At 41.8% G+C, this 9,346-nt stretch overlaps 1 pseudogene; it reads left to right on the top strand.

Annotated features, from left to right (window-relative positions):
* Positions 1-8,575: 8,575 nt before the first annotated feature.
* On the top strand, positions 8,576-9,346 carry LOC120268651 (annotated as a pseudogene).

Raw genomic sequence — 9,346 nt, 5'->3', positions numbered from 1 at the left:
AGGGAAAAATACCGCCCAATCACATCACGTCTAGTCTAACCTCTATGCATACAACTGTGCACTTTTTTGTTTGCCGACGATGACAGGGAAACATTGTGTATTGATGGGAACCTTTCCACATTTAAACTCTTACTCTTTACAACGAATTGAATGTATTTACACAGAGACATTGTTATTTTAAACGGATACACTGTAATTTGAAATATTTCAACTGATGTTTAAACAATGAGTGCATTTATTTAAACAGAGACAGTGTTATTTTAAACGGGTACACCGTATTTTGAAATATTTAAAACTGATGTTTAAACGATATATAGTATATTTAAACAATGAAAGTGAAATGTACACAATTACAACGTAAATTAAACAATGAAATAAAACCGAATGGAATTTAACCTGCTTTACAATTCAAAACAAACAAAATTTACATTAAGATATACAAGTCATGTTCTTCGAACACGAAAACAATGAATTGAATTTGTCCAGATTTACATTTGAAAACAAAATTGACAGTCAGATATACAGGACATGTTATTCAAAAACAAAATTTAACCCGCTTGTGACGACCCCCTTTGTCGCGGGACGCGGCGCCCTCCCTCCTTAAGTATGCGGGTAACATACCATAATCCGAGGTAAGGAACGTCCCTGCTGCGTGTAGCCGTAACTTCTCACCCCATAGTAATTGCTCGATAAACCGCATGAGCGTAGAGCAGCAGTAATCGACGCTTCCTTGTTTTTGGCGTGGGGTTTTACGTATGCGTGCACGAGCGGGTACTTTGTCTGTCGCCGACTCGCTTAACTCCATATCGACTACAAAGGTCGAATAGATTCCACTGCTCGAGATATGCAAGTCGAGATTAGAATACCGATTTAAATACCAAACAGATATTAATCGGACATAATTAAAGAACTTACCATGTCCAAAGCGTCCTTATCGGACATAACAGATATAATAAGACCATATTGTAAGTATTTAAATCATATTATCAATTGTTACATGATATTATATATAATTAAACGATAAGTAGAAAAACTTAAATGATAACATAAAGGTATTAAACACTATTAGGAAATAGTTAAACACTATAAGAAACCCTTTAAACAATAACATAAAAACGTTACACTAAACCGTCCATAGAGTAGTTGAGGAAGATCCTCATTAACTCCTCGTCAGATTTGTTAAGACGCACTCGAGCCAACCCATTTCTTCTTCTTCGAATAAAAAGCTTTTCCGAGCCGTCTCGGTCCAATTTTTGATTGGCCTTGATCATCTCTCTCGTTGCTCGGTCGGGGTCTTCAACATCATCTTCCTTCGATGTGGGGACGATGGCGACAGCATCAACTCCAGACACATCCTTACATGGTTGTTCTTGTTGTGGGATTGTGTCCGGCTTGGTCATGCAGATCGCGTCGGCCACTGGCCACGACAACTGATTCGACGATCTTCTCAACCGTGGCCATGACAACGAGATCATTGGGAGACACAGCGCTTAACTTGTTCTTGATCTTCGTGGGATTGTGTCCATCTTTGATGCCGCATCTCGGCACCGGTTCCACCGGTCGATGATTTCATCGAGAAGAGAGTCAACGACCTTCTCAACCGCGGCAACGGCCACATCATCTACGATGTCCTCCACCGTCATGTCCATGTCATCAACGGGCGACAGACTCGAATAAACGATCATGCCACCGATGGTGTTGCTATTGTTTCATCGTCGCCCGGCGGTGGAGACAGAGGCGTATTGTTCTCCTCTTTTTCGCAAGTCTCTCTCGAATGTGGCCGCCTTTGGAACGACCTTCCCGATGATGTCGTCGCTCGTCAAATTCCGACGCCTCGTTCGTCCGGTGCTTGCTTCTTTCGAGGGATGGCGCATGGCCCGTGAAACGCCCTTCCAGGTACTTCCACACGAGCTGACAAGTCGAGGAAACTCGGTTATCAATATCCTGCACGCCCGCATAAGAGTTAGCGGTGACATCTTCGCCCAATGTCACCGGGTGAGCTGCCACGGTCGTAGGGGACTGCCATGGTCGGGGGACTGCCGTTGTCGTGGTAGGGGGTTGTCTGCAACTGCGGGGGTGGGGAGGGCTTCTCCGACGCCGAGGAATGCGTGCGCGTGCTGGGCTGGAAGTAGGAGAACCAAGGCGTCCAGCCAGCGCACGATGAGAGGCCGCCTTCTCATCCCGCCTTCGAGCAAGTGGTTCCCGGAGCAATGGCATCCATCCGTCGGTTGGCCCCAACAAATATTTCTTCTTCAAAGATTCGCTCGGAATCCAGACTTTCAGAAACAAACATATGTAAACCAAAACAATTTCAGTGAGATCATTCATTTTAAACTATAAAAACTATATTTAAACAGTAGTGTTTATATATTTAAACGTTATAGAATATAATTAAACGGAGAACAAAATATTTAAACCGATATGAATAATAGTTAAACGGTAAATACTAAAGTTAAACGCTAAATAAAATGTTTAAACATTAAAGACTTATGTTAAACATTGTCCATGATTTATTACCTCTTTTCCATCGAGCGATGACAAGCTCGCTTTCACTCGCCGCCTTCTCGTAAGTACTTTCACCGTAGACAAGATCCTTGGGATCTTCCCGAAACGGACTTTCTTCCCCGTGCTCCGTCACCAGAAACCGGGACGTTAAGCGCGACCGAGCAACCCTTAATGTACCTCGTGTTGGTCTTCTTCCGGCAGCATCTATCTTGCACTCGGGCGGCCGCCATGGAATATCCTCCATAAGCCACTTGTGCGTCGCTCGCGCCCATGCGTATCGCCCCATGGGCTGGTAGATCATCGACGTAATCAACGATCCGGCTCGAACCGAGCATGATGTATTTGGGAAGATGACCGTCCCCCATGAGGTACACCATCGGGGAGTTTGACAAAATTATCTTCTTCTCCCTCCGCCGAACAAGTTGCACCTCGAGTGCTCTTGATGGAGTCTCCGTGTCTCTCGTGAGGTCTTTGATAGATACCGCCCTTCGAACGCCGACCGTTTTCTTCTTCCGAAGACCACTCGCGTCGCCATCGCAATGCAGTACCAAGAACGAGGGCCACATCTTGAGGTCTCAAACTCAAGCAGCTTTTCCCGATCCCGAATTTATTGAGTGCGACCATCGTACCTTTGCAAAAGAGAATCAAGAAGGGCCCTCTCTTGGTATATGGCTTCCACTCATGAACACCGCAAACGGTGTCCTTCGAATAATCTCCAGCTGTCGAGGGGTCATGTTAACTTTCAATTCAGCTAAGGTCTCCACAACCGTGTCAAATAGCAACGCCCATTAACTAGGGTTGACCGCCATAATCACAAGCTGCATGGCAATAACAACACATTCAACATGCAAGATTGACAAAAAGTTTAAGCGGAAATATAAGGTTTTTAAACGGTAAACTCTCGCTTATTAAACGTAGATATAAAATGTTAAACAGAGACCCATTTTGTTAAACGAGACGAGAATACTTTAAACAGAGACAACAAATGTTAAACTCAGTAACATCTCATTTTCTTAAACGTCAACCCTCATTTGTAAAACGCAACCATATCAAACGAAACGGAAATGTACATTATAAATATTACACAAATCATAACAATCGAAAAAAACTATTTCGATAGTGTATACATACGAAAATGCAAAACAAAAACAAAACCCTAGCCGAGAAATCTCCCTCGCAGACTAACAAAACCCCAGCCGAGAAATCCCCCTGCAGACTTCAATATCTTCCAACAAAAACAGGAGCACAAAACAAAACCGAAAAATCTTTCTTTAGTATGATGCAGTTAACATAAAAACCATACTCAATACCTTAGATTGCAAATCGATGAAATGCCAACTAGTTGCGCGGGGACTTCTCCTTGAGATACCGGTGGAAAGGGAAAAGCTGATGAAATGGCAATTACAGAGGCTTTCACGAGAGAGACAACTTTGAGACGACTGAAATGGAAAAGTCAAGACGTGAGTTGAGAAAAAGCAATTAAACGGCTCCAATAAATTGCCTCTCGGGTTACCCTACGGAAAAACCCGCCCACTTCCTCTCAAATCGCCGAGATGGGTCTGCAGCCCACGACTCCCCATGCAAGGGCATTTTCGTCCAAAAATTTGAAACTCACTCCGCTCACATCCGCTAGGTGGTTTGGGGGTTTGAAAAACATAGACTTTTAAAAAGGAGGGGGTTTTTGGGGATTGCAAAACTAACGGGGTGTTTTTTTGGCAATTTTACAAACTTAAAGGGTTTTTGCAATTTCCACTAAAAAATTATTATATATGATTTTTGCATGCGTTTAAAGAGAGAGATTCATGCACATGCATACAACCATGATACAAGTTTGAGTAATGCTATATGTTACAAATGAGTTTCACGAAATACTCACACGACCAAGGTGGCAGCTGGTTTTCTCTTTCCTAATCGAGCATGATTAAAAAAAAATGTGATTTCATGGCTGGTATTATCAAACGGTGGATGTGAAAGAGTTTCTTCCAACAAAATTTAAAAAAAAACAACCCATTCTTATTTATTTTTCCTTTTTTTCAGTCCAACAACTTTATCGTTGAAAGAGTTTCTTCTATTTTTCCCCTTAAAAAAATAAATTAAAAAAAAAAGAAAGAAAGAAAAAAACTATCGTCATCATCTTTAAGCCAGCATCACCATCGCCAAACCCTTGAACTCTCTCATTCTTCGCCAGTGGTGCTTGTAGGCTTCCCCAATTCTTTCTGATCTCAATCCATGAATTTCTAGATTCTTGTTTTTTAATTCTTTTGGATTCGAGAAGAAGAGATGAAGAACAATCTCTTCACGACAATTCGGAGCTTGAAGCTCGTCGATGGATGCAAGTCTTTCGCCATCTTCACCATCCCTCCATCATCGTCATCCTCATCGGCAGCTTCAACATTGTCGTCCACCTCCTCTGAAACCTCTGGTAAAGCTCACCTCCTTCCTCTCCTCCACTCCAAATCCATCCAACCCCCTCTCTCTCACCACAACCAATCTCCGTCGAAGCCCCTCTTGTGCTGAGTGAGTTGCTTGACCTGTGGATAGATGTCTCATTAACGGACGGTTGGCAACAAACTGCCACGGTGTGGTTGATGGGTTAGCGACAAGTGGTGGTGGCGGCGTCAGTTGATGGGGGGGCTGGTGATGATGCGAAGATGGTGGCGGTGGTTGAAGGGAAAAGATTAGGGCTTGCGAAATTACATTTTTTTTTAAAAAAAATTTATTTTTAATCATGCTGATTAGGAAAGAGAAAACCAGCTGCCACTTTGGTCGAGCATTTCGTGAAACTCATTCATAATATATAGCATTACTCTACAAGTTTAGCATGTATTTCATTTCTCTCTCGTTCATGCTCACTCTCTCTCTCTCTAGAAAAATATATATAATTTTTCTATACATTTAAAGAGAAACACATGTACGCATATGCATGCATTTCTTCTTTTTTTTTCCCTTGTGCTCTCTCTCTTCTCCATTGTAGAGAACTCGAGCTCTCTCAATCTCTCTCTTTCTTGTGTTCATCGCTCTGCTCGTCAGCAATGGTTTCGATCTCGAAGCTTAGAAACCCTAGCTTCGCCGTGGTACGTGTCCACCGAATCCTCTCCAGCCTTCCAAGTCTAGGCAAAGTTCTCGATCTGTTTCACCTCAAGATCATCAGCAAAGTTGCGGGTCATGCCGCTGCGCCTCTCTGCCCGATGGTTTCGGCTTATGCCTGGCGCTGGCACCGATGGCCAGACGTCCTATATATGCGCCACCACTTCCCAATTCCTTCTCCAGCGATCCGCGCATCGGCTGCTGTTGCATTGGTGCTGAAGTGGGAAACATATCCGAAGAAGTGGGTTGTGATCATGGAGATGGGACTCGTCTCCATCTTTCGCAACGACGTGGATCCCTACTACGGTCGGCTTTTGGCGGGGGAGAGTGGGATTGGACTAAATGATCGATTTGATGCGTCTAAGTTTCTGATGAGGTTCGCCAGACAGATATGAGGGTTCTTGTGTCACGCCCCAACCCCACAGCCGGGCCCGCTGACAAATCGGTCGCATCCAATCGGACTGGGCCCCATTGGGTGCAAGGCCTCAGATTTAACCTAGTCAAAGTCAACCCTAACAAGCAGAATATGAACAGTAATACAGAACTACAAATAGGATAACATAAACTGAAATGATACAAATACGGGCTTTAACAGTCCTACAGAGTACAGAGACAACCAAACAGTTTGTAAATCATAGATACAGTCAAAATATAAGCCTTACTCACACAGAAAAGTGCACTACAAAGATACTGTCAAAAGCAAAAAAATATGAATCCCAGACACCCTCCCTCCCCGATCCTAGACTTGATCTTCTCCTGTGAGAATAGAATTCACAGAGTGCATGAGCCACAAGGGCCCAGTAGGATCGCAGAAACAACAGATAAAGCAGATACTGCAGAATAATAAATCATAATTCATACATAACGCAAAAAATACGCGATACGTGAAAATAACCAAAAAAATATGAAAAAAACACGCTAAAGCAGATCATGTACATCTCCCCGTCAAATAACGTAAATCAATAGCATGAGGTCTGGATCATCGATCGTGAAGTCGAATGCGAGCGTAACATAATATCAACGTACGAAGTCGGATCTTCGACCGCAGATCGGGGGTAGCGCTACTACGTAAAACATGTACACAGGCTAGGACTTACTCCTCCTAGCTGGGCGAGCCAAGAATGGAGATGTACTAAAACCACATAAATACAAAATACAGACAGAGGAAATACCGATTAAATAATGCAATCAATTAAATAAATAGATAAATAAAATAAATGACAAGTAAGTAAATAAATAAATAAAACAACTTACTAAATAATTCAATAATTAAAATAAATAACAACCACAAGAAATACAGAAATACACGGGTGCGAGAGCCTACCTGGCTCAGAGCTACAAAGTCGGGTTCACCAAGTCCCGCGAACTAGGGCTCGCTACAAAATCCAACCAACAAAAGCTATACTTAGAATTAAGCCTTGGGCCGGGCCTAACTACAACTAAACCCAAGGAAACACTAAGTAAAACACCAAACCAATCATTAAACACCAAGTTTAGATAATGAGGATTTCAAACAAAACTAGAGCATCACGTTACCTTAACCACAAATTAAATACATAAGAAAATAATAAACTATCATGATATGATTACAAGATGTCATGCTTAGACCAAAGTGTGAATAATAATAACAACCGAATCATAAAGGCTGCATACCCAAAATTTCCAAGTTTACAAGCATGAAAACTTTTATCTAAATAGTTAAGCAATGATCAAAAAGTCAACAAGCAAGGTTTACTCCCACTCCAAAGGTTCTCATTTGCTAACTCAAAGTTTTGGATGACACATGAAAAGTAACCAGAAAATTTGACTAAGTCTACAAGCTTAACACAACCTCAAGCTTACAATCATTTACTCACAATTAAAAAGTTTCAAAGCTAACAAAGCAACATAATAGTCATGCATATTTAAATCGGCATATGTATAAATATCACCACTAGCATGAATGATGTAAGAAAGAAAGTCACGCTTTTAACAAAAATAAAATCGTAATAAAGATTAAGATCTTATGTATACTTCCATTTACATACGATGATATATATATATATATATATATATATATATATATATATATATACTCACAAAGCAAGATAATCAAATGAGAAACTCTCCAAAGTTAAGCATGCTGATAGAACAGATCAACCAAGCTGGACACAAACAAACACCAGATAGGCTTCAAGGATGCATAAAACCAAGGTTTAAGCTTATAGGAATTATAACCAAGATAAGTATACATCTAAACCAAAAGATTAAGGTGTATGCCTCAACAAGACATGGAAACCGTACAACAAACCCACAAGAACAATCACTACAAAGTTTAGAAGAAAGATCTAACAAGAAGCTTCATCCACAAACACCCAAGATGCTAACCTGAAGCTTGAAGAAGAATTAATTGATGAAACTCCAATCTCCCTCGCCGCTGCCGAATCCAAAGCGCTGCAACTCCGAGATCCTCCTCACGGCTAGACTCTTCAGTCCAAAACTCCAAGGGAATATTGCTATTTAGAAGAAGAAGAAGGAGGAGGAAGAGAAGAAGAACACCTTGCTCTTGAGAACTCTCCCACCAACCCCGACAAGACCGGAGCTCACGGGTGAGAAGTCACTTGAGATGAAACTTTGTCGAGAATCCAAGGGCTCGGTCAACGGTCCACGGAGAAACAAAAAAACTTCGGTCAACCTAGTTAACAACCAAGGTGACGAGACATTACATCTTGTCGGAGGGTTACATCAACAGGAAGAATGATCAGAGGTTGGATGATCGCCTCCGGGTACTTCCTTGTTATCGGGAAGAAGACGCTTCTAAACGTCGGGCTTGCTCTTGAATCACCGGAGCTTGAGAAAAATTGACAAGGTTCGAGCGGTGTGTTTGTCGGGACAAGCATGGGTGGTCTCACAGGTGTTTTTCCGATGGAGTTCAAGCTCTCATAGAGAAAAGGCTATAGAAAAAAATAACTACATTTTTTTCATTCCCTATGCAATAACAAATATGGGTTATGTATTATACTTGCCATGGATATTAGTTTTATGGGTGCAAGTTATGCGATTTCAGCTGCTTGTGACCATGATTTTCGTTGTCCTTGGTTTCCTTTCACCATCAATGCTTCTTCTATAGGTTTTTCATGGGCACCATACTTGCTAGTTATTCCTCTGCTAGGCTATACAAAATGTTCAAGGGCACAGAGTGAAAGAAAGTCACATTGAAGACGGCTTTCATGTCCCGGAATTGTTTTTTGGCGTCTTCTTCATCTTAAATGAGCTTATTTGGGGTGAGAAGTCTTCTTGTGTTGTGCCTTTTCACTACCATGTCTGCGCTTGTTTTTTTGCTTTGGTTTGGTATTTCAGTGCCTTTTGGTATTTGTCAGTAGCTATGTGGGATTCAAGAAACCTGTTATTGACAATCCCATGAGGACAAACAAAATTCCAAGGCATATATCCGAGTAGGCCTGGTACATGAATCCAATCTTCTCAATGTTGATCGGAGGCATCTTTCCTTTTTGAGTCTGTATTTCATTGAGATTTTTCATTCTTACTTCAAATTGGTTGAACCAGTTATACTACATTTTTGGATTCCTCTTCCCTTGTGTTTCGATCCTATCATCACTGTGCCGAGATCACAATCGTGCTCTGTTATTTCCAGTTGTGCAGCGAATATTACTTATGGTGGTGGCGGTCCTATCTCACCTCGTGGATCATTAGCACTCTATCTTTTTCTCGCACTATAGGCTTCTATGCCTTCTTCTCAGTTCACTACGGTTGA

This window comes from Dioscorea cayenensis, chromosome 9, assembly GCF_009730915.1.
Source record: "Dioscorea cayenensis subsp. rotundata cultivar TDr96_F1 chromosome 9, TDr96_F1_v2_PseudoChromosome.rev07_lg8_w22 25.fasta, whole genome shotgun sequence".
In the NCBI taxonomy this organism is placed as follows: Eukaryota; Viridiplantae; Streptophyta; class Magnoliopsida; order Dioscoreales; family Dioscoreaceae; genus Dioscorea; species Dioscorea cayenensis.
The sequence above is the reverse complement of the archived record's forward strand: the minus strand, read 5'-3'. Positions and strand labels throughout refer to the sequence as shown.